The sequence below is a fragment of the Triturus cristatus genome, chromosome 8 (genome assembly GCF_964204655.1).
Source record: "Triturus cristatus chromosome 8, aTriCri1.1, whole genome shotgun sequence".
Lineage (NCBI taxonomy): Eukaryota > Metazoa > Chordata > Amphibia > Caudata > Salamandridae > Triturus > Triturus cristatus.
The window spans coordinates 1,055,457,266-1,055,476,190 of record NC_140591.1 but is presented as its reverse complement, the minus strand read 5'-3'; the positions used below and the strand labels follow the sequence as shown (position 1 = coordinate 1,055,476,190).

The 18,925-nt window shown below is 41.8% G+C and overlaps 1 protein-coding gene and 1 long non-coding RNA gene across 2 annotated transcripts in view; one reads left to right on the top strand and one right to left on the bottom strand.

Moving 5' to 3' along the window:
• Positions 1-18,925, bottom strand: part of LOC146805371 (interleukin-18 receptor 1-like) — a 366,176-nt gene that overhangs the window by 104,456 nt on the left and 242,795 nt on the right. The window lies entirely within an intron of this gene.
• LOC146805372 (uncharacterized) lies at positions 16,305-17,104 on the top strand. The gene is made up of 3 exons (XR_014967832.1): positions 16,305-16,586; positions 16,668-16,777; positions 16,882-17,104. It is a non-coding gene; the product is annotated as an uncharacterized LOC146805372 (long non-coding RNA).

The following is an 18,925-nucleotide window of genomic DNA, read 5'->3' as shown; positions in this document are numbered from 1 at the left end:
CGAATTTTTGTCGAATCCCTTTTGAATGGCTTGGTGTGCATGTGTATTAAATGTGCCCGTCAATAGCTACCCATGTTTGTATAAATAAACGACAAGGGTGTCTACCAGGATTAGGCACGGTAGGGCATCAGACATGTCAGAGCTTCACTAGTGGTGTAAATACATTCCACGTGGATTCATTGCATGCATAGTCGCCTTTTAATGAATATCACGCAAATCGTCATGGTGATAGGTACGTACGGTTTGTCCAGCATGTCCTAGGTGTGTCTATAAATATATATTTTTTAAAAATAATAAAAAACAGTGGCCGGCCCTGGGGATTGGGGTCAAAAAAATATAATTAGGAGACTGGCCCTGGGGGATGGGGTCATCAGGGCCAATAAATTCGAATAAGAAGGGGAACCAAACAGCCCCCCTTCTTAAAAAACTAAAATAAATAAAAGACTGGCATCATGCCGGAGGCCATGCCCCCTCCGTGCAGCACTCTGCAAACGCGCCCCCAACAGGCATCTCCAGTATGCGCCAGGGAGCTGCGCTGCAGCCAGGTGTTCTGAGGCCAAGCCCCTTTTTACACCTCTCTGCAACGCAGCTCTGTGGCGCTTACTGGAGGTACCTAGTGGTCTAGTTTGACCCTAGGGACCCTTAGGATTCAAGGGGACTTAATCTCTCAACTTAGAACAGCCACAGGGCGCGTTTACACAGTGGTGAAGGGAGGGGACGGGGCCTGAGGTGACGTGTGCAAACACGCACTATGGCACGTTTTAAATTGGGGATATAATTTCCCTTCAATACTGAGGGCCCCTGGGGGCTAACTAGCCCACCAAGTGCTTCCAGTAAGCGCCACTGAGCTGCATTGCAGAGAGGTGGTCCAGGCCGTGCCACTTTTTACACCTCTCTGCAACGCAGCTCTGTGGCACTTACTGGAGGTACCTAGTGGGCTAGTTGGACCCTAGGGACCCTCAGGATTCAAATGAACTTAATCTCCCAACTAAAAATGGACACAGGGCGTGTTTACACAGTGGTGAATGGAGGGGACGGGGCCTGAGTTAACGTGTGCAAAAACGCCCTGTGGCCTGTTTTAAGAGGTAGTTTTAATCTCCATGCCCTATTATATACTAGGGGCTTACAGAGGAGGTCATGCTAATCACAGGGGGACCCCAACGCATAATGTTCCCTAGTGTATGTAGGTGTTTTCACTGTATTCTAAGTGTCTTTTAACATAGCACTGGCTCTAGGACTGGTTAGTCAGACTCAGTTACCACCAGTATCCGTCTGAAAAAGTTGAGGGTACAGGATGATTTTGCAACAAGGCTTCTTTCTGCTCTTCTTTTTGTTCTTTCTGCACGTTATCCTTCTTCCTGCACTTATCTTCGTATTTGAGGACTTCTGTTGCTTCTTTCTGCACTTCTTTTGTTTCTTTCTGTGCATTTTTTCTTCTTTCTTCACATGTCCTATCTCTGTAGGCATAGTTAGAAATTAGCATTTAAAAAACCTTTGAAATTCACAGAAAAAACCATAGGTTTCAGGCACGTTATAGTTAGGAATTAGCATTTAAAAAACCTCAGAAATTCACTGAAAAAACCATAGGTTTCAGGGGTGTTATAGTTAGCTGGACTTTTCACTTGTACAAAACCATTGAAATTCCCCCGTTATAGTTAGTTCAGCTAACTATAACTCGCGCGCCCGCAATGCACTGCTGATGACGTCACATATTACATCACTCATGACATGGTCAGTGACATCACTCATGACATCACTGATGACATCTCAAATGACATCACTGATGACATCACTGATGACATCATCCTTGTGATAGAGTGGCAGACCTCCTCTCACCCTAATATAACCTTTGATACACACATTCAAAAATAGAGACTAAAATTTTCAAAACAATGGACATACCAATACCAGTTACAACAACCTCTTCAGTAATTCTAAGATCCACATACACATCCACTCATTCACCAACAGTCCTTTACAGTCACTCATACATGTACTCACTCATCATATGTACTCATACACCTATACATCCTGTTACACAATGCCACTCATCCATAGAGTTACTCACACACATAGTCACTCATGCTAATAAAGAATCAAACATACATTTACTTGCATATACAGTTATACACACACCACCATACTTACTTCTACGGAAACTTACACATACTTAGTCTTTTAAACAATCACTTATAGAAACACATACTTATTCATACAGGAACTCTTTCAATCTCTCACTCTCACATATACTCACATATATACACCAATAGTCACATATACTAGTTTAAAACATATGTAGTTACTCATAAAGACACTATTGATACAGTCATTCACTCACTAACACACCCATACACACACTCATCCACCCATACAGTCCTGCACACATGCTGTGTTCAACACATACAAACAGTGAGTCACTCATTCATGCACCTATGCACTACGTAATACCCCCCACCGAACCATGCAGACACTCAGACTGATACTCAAAAAACCAACTAATAACCTATATAGACACCCATGTAGCTACTCACCAACCCATGCAGCCACTTATACACAAAGTGAGAGACTGATACAGATATTTACTGATTAAACATTACTCACTAAGCCATGTATTCACTATGATACACTTAATCAGTCAGTTACACAATCAATTTTTCAAAAACAAATCATCCATTTAGACACTTATATACCCATTTATTCTTCCATCGACCTTGAGATATACATATATAAAACATATTTAATTTTCAGAAAAACACACATTCACTGGACGATGCCATCAGTGATGTCATCAGTGATGTCATTTGAGATGTCATCAGTGATGTCATGAGTGATGTCACTGACCATGTCATGAGTGATGTAATATGTGACGTCATCAGCAGTGCATTGCGGGCGCGCGAGTTATAGTTATCTGATCTAACTATAACGGGGGAATTTCAATGGTTTTGTACAAGTGAAAAGTCCAGCTAACTATAACACCCCTGAAACCTATGGTTTTTTCAGTGAATATATATATATATATATATTCACTGAAAAAACCACAGGTTTCAGGCACGTTATAGTTAGGAATTAGCATTTAAAAAACCTTAGAAATTCTCAGAAAAAAACATAGGTTTTCAGGGTTGTTATAGTTAGCTGGACATTTCACTTGTACAAAACCATTGAAATTCCACCGTTATAGTTAGTTCAGCTAACTATAACTCGCGCGCCCGCAATGTATTGATGATGATGTCACATAATACACCACTCATGACATGGTCAGTGACATCACTCATGACATCACTGATGACATCTCAAATGACATCACTGATGACATCACTGATGAAATCATCCAGTGAATGTGTGTTTTTCTGAAAATTACATATGTTTTTGTATATGTATATCTCAAGGTCGATGGAAGAAGAAATGGGTATATAAGAGTCTAAATGGATGATTTGTTTTTGAAAAATTGATTGTATAACTGACTGATTAAGTGTATCTTAGTGAATACATGGCTTAGTGAGTAATGTTTAAATATGTAAATATCTGTATCAGTCTCTCACTTTGTGTATAAGTGGCTGCATGGGTTGGTGAGTAGCTACATGAGTGTCTATATAGGTTATTAGTTGGTTTTTTGAGTATTAGTATTTGTGTCTGAGTGTCTGTATGGTTCGGTGGGGGGTATTACGTAGTGCATAGGTGCATGAATGAGTGACTCACTGTTTGTATGTGTTGAAGACAGCATGTATGCAGGACTGTATGGGTGAATGAGTGTGTGCATGGGTGTGTTAGTGAGTGAATGACTGTCTCAATAGTGTCTTTATGAGTAACTACATATGTTTTAAACTAGTATATGTGTCTATTGATGTATATAAGTGAGTATATGTGAGAGTGAGAGATTGGAAGAGTTCCTGTATGAATAAGTATGTGTAAGTTTATGTAGAAGTACGTGTGGTGGTGTGTGTATAACTGTATATGCAAGTAAATGGATGTTTGATTCTTTATTAGCATGAGTGACTATGTGTGTGAGTAACTCTATGGATGAGTGGCGTTGTGTAACAGGATGTATAGGTGTATGAGTACATATGATGAGTGAGTGCATGTATGAGTGACTGTATAGGACTGTTGGTGAATGAGTGGATTTGTATGTGGATCTTAGAACTACTGAATAGGTTGTTGTAACTGGTATTGGTATGTCCATTGTTTTGAAAATGTTAGTTTCTATTTTTGAATGTGTGTATCAAAGGTTATATTAGGGGGAGAGGAGGTCTGCCACTCTATCACAAGGATGATGTCATCAGTGATGTAATTTGAGATGTCATCAGTGATGTCATGAGTGATGTCATGAGTGATGTCACTGACCATGTCATGAGTGATGTAATATGTGACGTCATCAGCAGTGCATTGCGGGCGCGCGAGTTATAGTTAGCTGAACTAACTATAACGGGGGAATTTCAATGATTTTGTACGAGTGAAAAGTCCAGCTAACTATAACGCCCCTGAAACCTATGGTTTTTTCAGTAAATTTCTAAGGTTTTTTAAATGCTAATTCCTAACTATAACGTGCCTGAAACCTATGGTTTTTTCAGTGACTTTCAAAGGTTTTTTAAATGCTATTTTCTAACTATGCCTACAGAGATAGGACATGTGAAGAAAGAAGAAAAAACGCACAGAAAGAAAAAAAAGAAATGCAGAAAGAAGCAACAGAAGTCCTCAAAGACGAAGAAAAGTGCAGGAAGAAGGATAACGTGCAGAAAGAACAAACAGAAGAGCAGAAAGAAGCCTTGTTGCAAAATCATCCTGTACCCTCAACTTTTTCAGACGGATACTGGTGGTAACTGAGTCTGACTCACAAGTCCTAGAGCCAGTGCTATGTTAAAAGACACTCAGAATACAGTGAAAACACCTACATACACTAGGGAACACTATGCGTTGGGGGTCCCCCTGTTATTAGCATGACCTCCTCTGTAAGCCCCTAGTATATAATAGGGCAGGGGATTAAAACTACCTCTTAAAACGTGCCTCAGGGCGTGTTTGCACACGTCACCTCAGGCCCCGTCCCCTCCCTTCCCAACTGTGTAAACACGTCCTGTGGCCGTTTTAAGTTGGGAGATTAAGTCCCCTTGAATCCTCAGGGTCCCTAGGGTCCAACTAGCCCACTAGGTACCTCCAGTAAACGCCACAGAGCTGCGTTGCAGAGAGGTGTAAAAAGTGGCACGGCCTGGACCACCTCTTTGCAATGCAGCTCAGTGGCGCTTACTGGAAGCACCTGGTGGGCTAGTTAGCCCCCAGGGGCCCTCAGGATTGAAGGGGAATTATTTCCCCAACTTAAAACGCGCCATAGGGCGTGTTTGCACACGTCACCTCAGGCCCCGTCCCCTCCCTTTCCCACTGCGTAAACACGCCCTGTGGCCGTTTTAAGTTGGGAGATTAAGTCCCCTTGAATCCTGAGGGTCCCTAGGGGCAAAATAGCCCACTAGGTACATCCAGTAAGCGCCATTGAAGAGAGGTGTAAAAAGGGGCACGGCCTGCACCAACTCTCTGCAACGCGGAGCAGTGGCGCTTACTGGAAGCACCTGGTGGGTTAGTTGGCTCCCAGGGTCCCTCAGGATTTAAAGGTAATTATTTCCCCAACTTAAAACATGCCACAGGGCGTGTTTGCACACGTCACTTCAGGCCCCGTCCCCTCCCTTCACCACTGTGTAAACGCGCCCTGTGGCCGTTCTAAGTTGAGAGATTAAGTCCCCTTGAATCCTAAGGGTCCCTAGGGTCAAACTAGCCCATTAGGTACCTTCAGTAAGCGCCACAGAGCTGCGTTGCATAGAGGTGTAAAAAGGGGCGTGGCCTCAGAACACCTGTCTGCAACGCAGCTCCCTGGCGCATACTGGAAATACCTGTTGGGCTAGTTGGTCCTCAGGGACCCTCAGTATTCAAGGGGAATTAATTCCCCAACTTACAACTGGCCAGGGGATGCGTTTGCAGAGTGCTGCAAGGAGGGGGCGTGGCCTCGGCACGATGCCGGTCTTTTATTTATTTTATTTTTTTAAGTAGGAGGGCTGTGTGGCACCCCTTCTTTTTCTAATTTATTGGCCCTGAGGACCCCATCCCCCAGGGCCGGCACCGTAATTTTTTTTGTTGAAAAAATTAATTTGGAAGCGGGCCGTGTGGCCCCCCTCCCAAGGCCTTAATCGGACCCGGGGACCCCAACCCCTGGGTCATGGCCTTTTTTTTTTTTAGTTCTTTAGGAGGGGGACTGCGTTGCCCCCCTCCTCATGCCACTTATGGCCCCGGGGACCCCATCCCCCGGGGTCGGCCTTTGTTTTTTATTATTTTAAAAAAATATATATTTATAGAAACACCTAGGACATGCTGGACAAACTGTATGTACCTATTGCCATGATGATTTGCGTGATATTCATTAAAAGGCAACTATGCATATAATGAATCCACGTGGAATGTATTTACACCGCTAGTGAAGCTCTGACGTGTCTGAAGCCCTACCGTGCCTAATCCCGGTGCCCCCGCCGGTGGGTACTCTCCAAGTAGACACCCTTGTCATTTATTTATACGAACATGGGTAGCTATTGATGGGCACATTTATTACACACGCACACCAAGCCATTCAAAGGGGATTCGACACAAATTCGACCAAACTATGCAAAAAAAAACCCTCACGGTTAATAAAACACACATCCACCGCCAGATGTGTAATACTTTTTATTTTACTCTCTGGAAAGGAGACAAACCTCACTTGAGAGTCACAGCGGGCTCCTGGCTGAGCCCAATGCTGTGTTACACCCACCAGTGCTCGCCGAGTGCCACACACCTCTGTGTTGTATTCCACCAGCTAGTGCGTATGCTATGACACTCTCTAGCCCATGTGCACTATAGCACCACCCCGTGAATATGTCATGCCACACTTGCCTTCGCACGGGTTATATTGCCCCATCTAACGGGCCTTCCTCGATGCCTATGTTATAGCATACAGCGCTATGCCATACATATTACAATCTGGGATGCATATCTTTGTCACAGTGCATATGCAACGTTACACTCCCCAGCACATATTTTATATTACAACTTTAGAGACTAGTTAGGTTACACAACACTGCCCTGTGCATATTACACTCCAAGGCGTATATCGCATAGCACACGCTAGTGCCTGTGCTATCTCGCGCTCTCCAATGAATCTGTCATTGCGCACAATGTATTGCATACTATATTTCATGCCCCGGTTCATCTTATATAACACTTTTTGGTGCATGGTTTATACCATATACTATATCTTGTTTTCATTTTCAATTGTGCTCTCAGGACTATGTTCTATATAACACTTCGTTATTTATCAAAAAAGATTCCTTTCTGTGTATTACTCTTTTAGTTGGTGACCATGAGGCCTACACATTTAGATCAGTAACCTTTGATTTTTGACTGTGACACTGGACAAATATTATTACTCCAGACTAGAATATACTTTTTGTTACTCTCAAAATTTATTTTTCATAGGAAAAAACTTATGTTCAATAAAATCATATTTTAAAATTGCATTTAATATATACTCTGATTGGGTGCTCTGGTACAGTCTTATATATGCTATCTAACAATTCCGTATTACGGTATCTATCTCAGAGTCACACACAGTTCAAATCATGTACTTTCAAAATTGCAAATTAAATACTACACAAATACATTTCATATGCTTTAAAAAGTCCCACTGTCGACGCGTTTCGGTGCATAGGTTACAATAGTAGCACCTTCCTCAGGACGGACGAGAATTTAAAACCAAAGTTTTGTTCTTCTTTCTAAAAAAGAGAATGCATATAATTAATACCATTTCCCTATGGAGAGTTGATTCTAGTTCTGGGCTATGCTGTAAGTGTCACTTATACATGGTTGTCTGCCCTTACTTTAAGTGTAGGGGTTGAAGTCCTTCTGTGGGTGTTCAGGACGACTTTATCACCTCTCAACTTTTGTGATTTTAGACCACTTGCATCATAGTCAGTGGAGTCATAGAATTCTACAAAAAGAGCATGGAGTTATTTCACCATACTTTTTGAGCCTATTAGCCTATTCTCATGCTGTTAAGCAAAACACTTACTTTTAAAAAGTCACGTTGACACATGTTCAATGGTGTCTTAAAGCAGGTACGTCTTTCGATATGCACCGCCTGTATTCAATTGTTTAGCTGTGCCTGTAAGGTACATAGATAATGCTATATACTTCAAATAATGATGTCATGGCACTGGTGTTTATTCTCAACAAATACATCCATATACCTACCAATAGGTTTTTCGCCTAATGTTTAAGTTCAGGCTGTCCTTCCCTGCACCTTTTCAAGTGGTGTCCTGATACCTGTACCGAAAGAACATGACGTTCAATTTAAGTGTACAGTTATCCATAGATCATGGCTTTAGACATCTACCTATCTCCTACTCCTTCTAGATTAGAAAGGGGTTCAGTACATACCAGTTAGAGCCTGCAATATCTTGTGGCAGCCTGAATCTTGACAACGCTGTCTTCTTTTCTTTAAGCGCTGTCAGCCACACTGTAGGTTTTCTTGGGGGTGTTTTTACTTTTACTCCCAACCTGTGTATTAAAAGTCATATTGGAGGAGGTTTTATTTAGATCCTCGCATAGAAGAATCTTCTTATCGCATTCCCCAGATTTTGCCAAATTTGCTAATTACAAGTATGTCCTCTACTCTCATTGTCACTTATGCTGTTTTAAAGCAGTGCTGAGGTGTACTTTAATATTTCTTTATCAGAGGTAACTAACAGAAACCGTGCCCTGTTCGCTTTGCAGTGCTACAGCGTTAAAAGCGATTGTCACAAGCAGCCCCTCCCTAGAGCACTTGCTTAATGACCCTCCCTAGAGCACTTGCTTAATGCAAGCTGATAGACTATGGTCTTCAGAAAAGTAGTACCACAACTTTCCCCCTTTCCTAGGATTTCATTCTTGGAATCCTGCATAGGAGAAAAGATTCTCTCCCTCACTCTACATACATTCGAGTGCCCAATGCTTACTCAAGTCTTCTATCCATCTAGTTTGCACCAAAGCGGTCCTTACCTTTAAAAATCGGCGAGCCTGCTAGTCACAACGTCCTGCTTCCACCGCAACTGGTGAATGCAGTCGTTTGTGCAGGCTTTAAATACCCCTAGGCATACTTAATTGGATGCCTATTACCTGCCAAATTGGTATTCAACATTCAATTAAGGTAGCCGTCTATCGGCGCCATTTTAGTAGTTTTTTGCATCAATCCTTTAAGGACTACAGGTCCATGGGTTCAATCCCGGGTCCTCCTGTTTGCCGAATTTTAAGCTGGTGACTATTATTATTTCTGATTTATTTATAACACTGTCCCCTTTTCTTTTAATATTGTAAACTTCCTCCTGGGCACACCGGTTTGTTCAGACCGAGTTTCGATCGTTTTCGGCCGCCATTTTGGTAGTTTTTAAGTCTTATTTGCGAACTACAGAACCACAGGTTCGATCCCCGGTCCCCCTGGTTACTGATTTTCAAATTTATCCATATTTGCCGAATTTTCAGCTAGTGACTTGTATTATTTCTAATTTATTTATAACAATATCCCATCTTATTTTGATATTGTAAACTTCCTCCTGGGCACACCGGTTTATTCAGACCGAATTTCGATCATTTTCGGCCGCCATTTTTGTAGTTTTTTAGTCTAGTTTGCGAACTACAGAATCACGGGTTCGATCCCCGGTGCCCCTGTTTGTTGATTTTCGAATTTATCCAGGTTAATATTTCTACCTTGCTGGTTACAAGTTCACATTAAATTCACGCCATTTTTGCAGTTCGCTATGCTGCATTGTTAAGGAACTACACGGTCACTGAATTGGTCCCCAGCCCTATATTTCACAGAATTTGAGTATTAGTCTCTCTAATTACACAAGATACTGTTTAATTGATTTGCAACTGGCATCTTGGTATTATGCCATAGTTCTCTTTGTGCACAGAAGTACTAGGATGCAATGCTCATTAACTGCCTCATTCTGTGCTCAACTGTTACTCCTCTACTCGGCTAGTGGTTCCATGGTCACATATTTCAATAAACCTGTAGGGCATGCCAATTTTCACACATTTCTTATTGTGAGGTGTGTCCCCTTATCCCACCCTATGGTCGTAGGTCAAAACAATTTATACTCCACAACAAATGTCATACGGTTCACTATTGCTATTCACCATATACTACATTTCATATCATTTGTGTATTCTTCTATACAACAAGAAAAAAACAGTTACCGTAAAATGAATGGGTATAAAGTTCAACCTTGCTTTTTGTTAACAATATCTAATACAACATGATTCTTTTGCATAGTCTTTACAGAAAATACTTGCATTATAGCTACAATGCCATCCTAAATACATAATACCATTTTCATTGCCTATACTTGCTTATTTCTCCCCATTGGGGCCAGCCTTAATTTGGGTCGTGTTAATCCTGATATTTATTAGGGAGATGATTACAGACTTTCATATTACTATCCTGTATTTCTTGGATGTGGTGGGGCAGAAATCTGCAGCACTATCTAATCATTCTGTCCCATTCCTCTCGACCGTTAAGTCCTAGATAATAAGATTTAAATTTGGACATATAAAACTGTTCTCTCTGTTTACGTTTTTTGTTTAAATCTCCTCCCCTTACTGAAATCCTGATCTTTTCTAAAATGAACCACTTGATGTCATCCATATTGTGGTTTTCAGATGTCCAATGTTCAACCAAAGGAGCATTCTTTCTTTGGTTTCTTATTGCGGATCGATGCTCCGTGAGCCGTAGACGCATTTCACGTCCGGTTTCTCCAATGTAACATTTGTTACAAGGACACAGCAATAGGTACACTACATTAGATGTGCAACAATTAACATGTCCGTTCATCCAATGAGTTATGCCGTTGATTTCCAGTTTGTCGGTCTTAATGATGCTCTTACAGTGTGAGCAAGACCCACATGGCAGGTTTCCCCTAATAGGAGTATTATTTGCAATATTCCTTAGTCCCCCACTCTTTGGTTCTTTAAAGGTATGCACTAAATGATTCCTGATGGTCTTGTTCCTCCTGTATGCATATGTTGGTTTAGCCATTGGTATCACTCCTACCTTATTCAATATGCCCCAGTTCTTGTTAATCAGGTTTTTTACCTTATTACTAAAGCCGTTGTAGTCTGATACCATTATAATTCCATCATTACGATCATTCGTTTTTGTCGATGTCTCGAACAGACTATCACGGTTATAGTACTTGGCGCGCTTATAAGCTTGTTTTATTAAGCGCTTAGGGTATCCTCTCTGTGCAAGCTTAACTCTAAGGATGGCTGCGTGTTTTTCATAACTGGATCTATCGCTGCAGTTACGCCTAATCCGTAAGAATTGGCTGAAAGGTATCCCATCTTTCTGGCATTTAGGATGGTAGCTGGTATGGTGAAGCAGGGTGTTACGGTCTGTGGGTTTTACAAACAATTCTACATTGAGGACTCCTTCTTTTTCATGGATCCTGATGTCTAGGAAGTCTACTGCCGATTGACTTTTATTTGAGGTAAACTTAATATTTGGATCCCCGCAATTGATCCATTCAAGGAAGGTGTCTAAATCCCTTTCTGGACCGTCCCAAATGAAGAAAATGTCGTCTATGAATCTAGACCAGCACTTTACATTCTCAAAAAAGGGACACATTTCGTTGTAGATATGTTGGGTCTCAAATCTCCCAACATACAGGCATGCCAGGCTGGGAGCACATGTGGCTCCCATACTGGTGCCCTTGATCTGGCAGTAGTGATCTTGCTTGAATAAGAAGATGTTGTTTTTTAGAATTATATCAATGCATTCTATGATGAAGGTGTTTTGTGCAGTAAGATCCCCTGCCTCATTTCCCAAAATGTCCTCCATCATTCTCACAGTATCCTCTTGTGGGATATTGGTATATAATGCTTCAATATCTAAGCATACCAGCCATTGGGTGTCTTTATTGAATGCTAAACCCTCAATTTTAGAAATCGTATGGGTGGTATCTTTTATATATGAGGGTAGTTGTGTGACCAAAGGCTGGATGAAGTGGTCCACATATTTGCTGAGAGGCTCAGTCAAAGATTCAATTCCTGACACTATAGGGCGCATTGGGGGGTCTTCCAGGTTTTTGTGAACTTTGGGCAGCCCATATAGTGCTGGGACCTTAGGGTTCTCATTAATTAGGGTTTAGCATTCAATAAAGACACCCAATGGCTGGTATGCTTAGATATTGAAGCATTATATACCAATATCCCACAAGAGGATACTGTGAGAATGATGGAGGACATTTTGGGAAATGAGGCAGGGGATCTTACTGCACAAAACACCTTCATCATAGAATGCATTGATATTCCTCTTCGCATATTATATTGTCTTCTTTAGCGAAGGTTACAACATCTCTAAATTTTTTCTTAAGACTGTCCCATTCTCTCACGCTACTGGATTTATAGTGTGTCTCATTATTCAGTAGTTTAAGCATTCTGTTTTCATAGTCTTCAGTGGTTAACACCACTATGCTCCCTCCCTTGTCTCCTGGTTTTATGGTGATATCATCACAGGATGACAAGGACTTTAGTGCCTCCCTTTCCTGTTTTGATAAATTGTTTTCAGTCCATACTTGTGTATCTAATAGCTTCTCTAAACCAGTGGTCACTGCTTTCTCAAAGGTATCCACCTCTTGTCCTACCATTGCTGTATTAGGTGTCCAGATGGATGGTGGTTTGAGGCCCGATTTATTAGTGGTCTCTCTACTCTCTTTCCCTTCAAAAAACTTTTTTATTCTGACTTTTCTGAATAGGTCCCTCACATCCCTTTCTATGTTAAATCTACAGCCTATTGTGCTGGGGGCAAAACCTAATCCCTTCTCTAAAACAACATCTTCTTATTCAAGCAAGATCACTACTGCCAGATCAAGGGCACCAGTATGGGAGCCACATGTGCTCCCAGCCTGGCATGCCTGTATGTTGGGAGATTTGAGACCCAACATATCTACAACGAAATGTGTCCCTTTTTTGAGAATGTAAAGTGCTGGTCTAGATTCATAGACGACATTTTCTTCATTTGGGACGGTCCAGAAAGGGATTTAGACACCTTCCTTGAATGGATCAATTGCGGGGATCCAAATCTTAAGTTTACCTCAAATAAAAGTCAATCAGCAGTAGACTTCCTAGACATCAGGATCCATGAAAAAGAAGGAGTCCTCAATGTAGAATTGTTCGTAAAACCCACAGACCGTAACACCCTGCTTCACCATACCAGCTACCATCCTAAATGCCAGAAAGATGGGATACCTTTCAGCCAATTCTTACGGATTAGGCGTAACTGCAGCGATAGATCCAGTTATGAAAAACACGCAGCCATCCTTAGAGTTAAGCTTGCACAGAGAGGATACCCTAAGCGCTTAATAAAACAAGCTTATAAGCGCGCCAAGTACTATAACCGTGATAGTCTGTTCGAGACATCGACAAAAACGAATGATCGTAATGATGGAATTATAATGGTATCAGACTACAACGGCTTTAGTAATAAGGTAAAAAACCTGATTAACAAGAACTGGGGCATATTGAATAAGGTAGGAGTGATACCAATGGCTAAACCAACATATGCATACAGGAGGAACAAGACCATCAGGAATCATTTAGTGCATACCTTTAAAGAACCAAAGAGTGGGGGACTAAGGAATATTGCAAATAATACTCCTATTAGGGGAAACCTGCCATGTGGGTCTTGCTCACACTGTAAGAGCATCATTAAGACCGACAAACTGGAAATCAACGGTATAACTCATTGGATGAACGAACATGTTAATTGTCGCACATCTAATGTAGTGTACCTATTGCTGTGTCCTTGTAACAAATGTTACATTGGAGAAACCGGACGTGAAATGCGTCTACGGCTCACGGAGCATCGATCCGCAATAAGAAACCAAAGAAAGAATGCTCCTTTGGTTGAACATTGGACATCTGAAAACCACAATATGGATGACATCAAGTGGTTCATTTTAGAAAAGATCAGGATTTCAGTAAGGGGAGGAGATTTAAACAAAAAACGTAAACAGAGAGAACAGTTTTATATGTCCAAATTTAAATCTTATTATCTAGGACTTAACGGTCGAGAGGAATGGGACAGAATGATTAGATAGTGCTGCAGATTTCTGCCCCACCACATCCAAGAAATACAGGATAGTAATATGAAAGTCTGTAATCATCTCCCTAATAAATATCAGGATTAACACGACCCAAATTAAGGCTGGCCCCAATGGGGAGAAATAAGCAAGTATAGGCAATGAAAATGGTATTGTGTATTTAGGATGGCATTGTAGCTATAATGCAAGTATTTTCTGTAAAGACTATGCAAAAGAATCATGTTGTATTAGATATTGTTAACAAAAAGCAAGGTTGAACTTTATACCCATTCATTTTACGGTAACTGTTTTTTTCTTGTTGTATAGAAGAATACACAAATGATATGAAATGTAGTATATGGTGAATAGCAATAGTGAACCGTATGACATTTGTTGTGGAGTATAAATTGTTTTGACCTACGACCATAGGGTGGGATAAGGGGACACACCTCACAATAAGAAATGTGTGAAAATTGGCATGCCCTACAGGTTTATTGAAATATGTGACCATGGAACCACTAGCCGAGTAGAGGAGTAACAGTTGAGCACAGAATGAGGCAGTTAATGAGCATTGCATCCTAGTACTTCTGTGCACAAAGAGAACTATGGCATAATACCAAGATGCCAGTTGCAAATCAATTAAACAGTATCTTGTGTAATTAGAGAGACTAATACTCAAATTCTGTGAAATATAGGGCTGGGGACCAATTCAGTGACCGTGTAGTTCCTTAACAATGCAGCATAGCGAACTGCAAAAATGGCGTGAATTTAATGTGAACTTGTAACCAGCAAGGTAGAAATATTAACCTGGATAAATTCGAAAATCAACAACCAGGGGGACCGGGGATCGAACCCGTGATTCTGTAGTTCGCAAACTAGACTAAAAAACTACAAAAATGGCGGCCGAAAATGATCGAAATTCGGTCTGAATAAACCAGTGTGCCCAGACGGAAGTTTACAATATCAAAATAAGATGGGATATTGTTATAAATAAATTAGAAATAATACAAGTCACTAGCTGAAAATTCGGCAAATATGGATAAATTTGAAAATCAGTAACCAGGGGGACCGGGGATCGAACCTGTGGTTCTGTAGTTCGCAAATAAGATTTAAAAACTACCAAAATGGCGGCCGAAAACGATCGAAACTCGGTCTGAACAAACCGGTGTGCCCAGGAGGAAGTTTACAATATTAAAAGAAAAGGGGACAGTGTTATAAATAAATCAGAAATAATAATAGTCACCAGCTTAAAATTCGGCAAACAGGAGGACCCGGGATTGAACCCATGGACCTGTAGTCCTTAAAGGATTGATGCAAAAAACTACTAAAATGGCGCCGATAGACGGCTACCTTAATTGAATGTTGAATACCAATTTGGCAGGTAATAGGCATCCAATTAAGTGTGCCTAGGGGTATTTAAAGCCTGCACAAACGACTGCATTCACCAGTTGCGGTGGAAGCAGGACGTTGTGACTAGCAGGCTCGCCGATTTTTAAAGGTAAGGACCGCTTTGGTGCAAACTAGATGGATAGAAGACTTGAGTAAGCATTGGGCACTCGAATGTATGTAGAGTGAGGGAGAGAATCTTTTCTCCTATGCAGGATTCCAAGAATGAAATCCTAGGAAAGGGGGAAAGTTGTGGTACTCCTTTTCTGAAGACCATAGTCTATCAGCTTGCATTAAGCAAGTGCTCTAGGGAGGGTCATTAAGCAAGTGCTCTAGGGAGGGGCTGCTTGTGACAATCGCTTTTAACGCTGTAGCACTGCAAAGCGAACAGGGCACGGTTTCTGTTAGTTACCTCTGATAAAGAAATATTAAAGTACACCTCAGCACTGCTTTAAAACAGCATAAGTGACAATGAGAGTAGAGGACATACTTGTAATTAGCAAATTTGGCAAAATCTGGGGAATGCAATAAGAAGAATCTTCTATGCGAGGATCTAAATAAAACCTCCTCCAATATGACTTTTAATACACAGGTTGGGAGTAAAAGTAAAAACACCCCCAAGAAAACCTACAGTGTGGCTGACAGCGCTTAAAGAAAAGAAGACAGCGTTGTCAAGATTCAGGCTGCCACAAGATATTGCAGGCTCTAACTGGTATGTACTGAACCCCTTTCTAATTTAGAAGGAGTAGGAGATAGGTAGATGTCTAAAGCCATGATCTATGGATAACTGTACACTTAAATTGAACGTCATGTTATTCCGGTACAGGTATCAGGACACCACTTGAAAAGGTGCAGGGAAGGACAGCCTGAACTTAAACATTAGGCGAAAAACCTATTGGTAGGTATATGGATGTATTTGTTGAGAATAAACACCAGTGCCATGACATCATTATTTGAAGTATATAGCATTATCTATGTACCTTACAGGCACAGCTAAACAATTGAATACAGGCGGTGCATATCGAAAGACGTACCTGCTTTAAGACACCATTGAACATGTGTCAACGTGACTTTTTAAAAGTAAGTGTTTTGCTTAACAGCATGAGAATAGGCTAATAGGCTCAAAAAGTATGGTGAAATAACTCCATGCTCTTTTTGTAGAATTCTATGACTCCACTGACTATGATGCAAGTGGTCTAAAATCACAAAAGTTGAGAGGTGATAAAGTCGTCCTGAACACCCACAGAAGGACTTCAACCCCTACACTTAAAGTAAGTGCAGACAACATGTATAAGTGACACTTACAGCATAGCCCAGAACTAGAATCAACTCTCCATAGGGAAATGGTATTAATTATATGCATTCTCTTTTTTAGAAAGAAGAACAAAACTTTGGTTTTAAATTCTCGTCCGTCCTGAGGAAGGTGCTACTATTGTAACCTATGCACCGAAACGCGTCGACAGTGGGACTTTTTAAAGCATATGAAATGTATTTGTGTAGTATTTAATTTGCAATTTTGAAAGTACATGATTTGAACTGTGTGTGACTCTGAGATAGATACCGTAATACGGAATTGTTAGATAGCATATATAAGACTGTACCAGAGCACCCAATCAGAGTATATATTAAATGCAATTTTAAAATATGATTTTATTGAACATAAGTGTTTTCCTATGAAAAATAAATTTTGAGAGTAACAAAAAGTATATTCTAGTCTGGAGTAATAATATTTGTCCAGTGTCACAGTCAAAAATCAAAGGTTACTGATCTAAATGTGTAGGCCTCATGGTCACCAACTAAAAGAGTAATACACAGAAAGGAAACTTTTTTGATAAATATCTGACACCCAGTCCTTTCTGGTCCCTGGGAAACTCTCTTTTTTGAGATTGACTATATAACACTTCGTCCGCCTACCCTTTTCACAGGCATTACATTTTACGATGGGGGGTGGAGGGTCAGGGGGTGTTTCTGCCAAGTGAGCCCAGAGTCACAGTCACAAACGTCCTCTTCTTCCTGAATAAAAGTGAGATTATGCTGCACACTTGTTCATATTTTAAGTAGTTCGTACAGACACACATTTTAAAAACAATAAAGTTCCTAATATCCACCTTCTCTGAACAGTTAGCTTGCTGCCCCATCCACCTCCTCCCTATCCTCTGTTGTCTGAAACCATGGACTAGCCTCCTCCCTCCTGCCATGCATGGTCTGATGTGCTGCCACTGCCTTCCATTTAGCATGATGTACCAGTCCACTCCTCCTGTCCTCCATTGCCCAATTCTATGGCCCATCATTGACCTCCTGCTTAGCCTCTGTGCTTAGCTTGCTGCCCCTATTCTCCTTCCCCTGCCCTCCGATGTCTTTGTGTATGCCCCTGCTTCATCCTTTTTGCCCACCATGTTCCATGGACCTGCCACTCCTATCTACTCTGAGTGTTCTGTTGAGCTGCCACTCCCCTCCCACCTGCCTAGCATTGTCAGATGACTGTAACCTGTCCCTGCCACCTCCACCCTGCCTGTCCACATGCCATGCCCCTATCCCCTTCCTCCTGTCCTCCATGGTCCATTTTACTGCCACACCCTTCTGACCTCCCTGGTCTGTTGTGCTGCAACTGCTCCTCCTGCCTGCCCCGCACGGTCTGTTGTGTGGCCCCTTCCCCTGAACTCTCTTGTTTGTGCTGAGGTCCTGACCCTCCCTTCTATCCTCCATGGTCCTTTGTGCATGCCCCTGCACCCTCCTTCTTGCCCATCATAGCCATTGTGCTGCCCCTAACCCTCCCGCTTGCCATGCATGGTCTTCGGTGCTGCCATGGCTCCTCCCACCTTCCCTGTGAGGTCAGCTAGCTGCCCCTGACCCCCTCCCACCTTCCCTCCATGGTCTGTGTGTATGCCATCATAGTCTCACTGTTGCTCTCCATGGTGTGTCTTGTTTCTAGTGCCTATCCTGCCTGACCTACATGGTCATCTTGCTGCTCCTGCCCTGCCCCCTTGCCCCCAGCCCTCTGTTTCCATGTGCAGAACCCCCTTCTCTCCCTCCTGGCTTGTCTGTTCCATTGTAATGCCCCTGATCCATCCCTCCTGCCCTTTATGGTCTGTTATGCTGCAGCTTTCTCTTCTGTCTGTCCATTATGGTCATTATGGGCAGCTAGCTACCACTGCCTCTTTCCCCTCTGTTCTCATGTGCATTGTCCTGTCCCCTCCCTATTGCTTTCTATGGATTGTTGTGCTGCACTCCCGTCCCGCATGCCCTGTGTGGTGTATTGTGCTGCTGCAAACCCTGATCCCTGCCCTGTAGGGTCAGTTGGTGCACCTCTCCATGTTCCTCCTGTCCTCTGTTATCCGAGTCCATGTCCCTACCCCAATTCCTCCTGCCTACCATGATCCAATGTACCATGCTTGCGAACATTTTGAACTTGGTAAGAG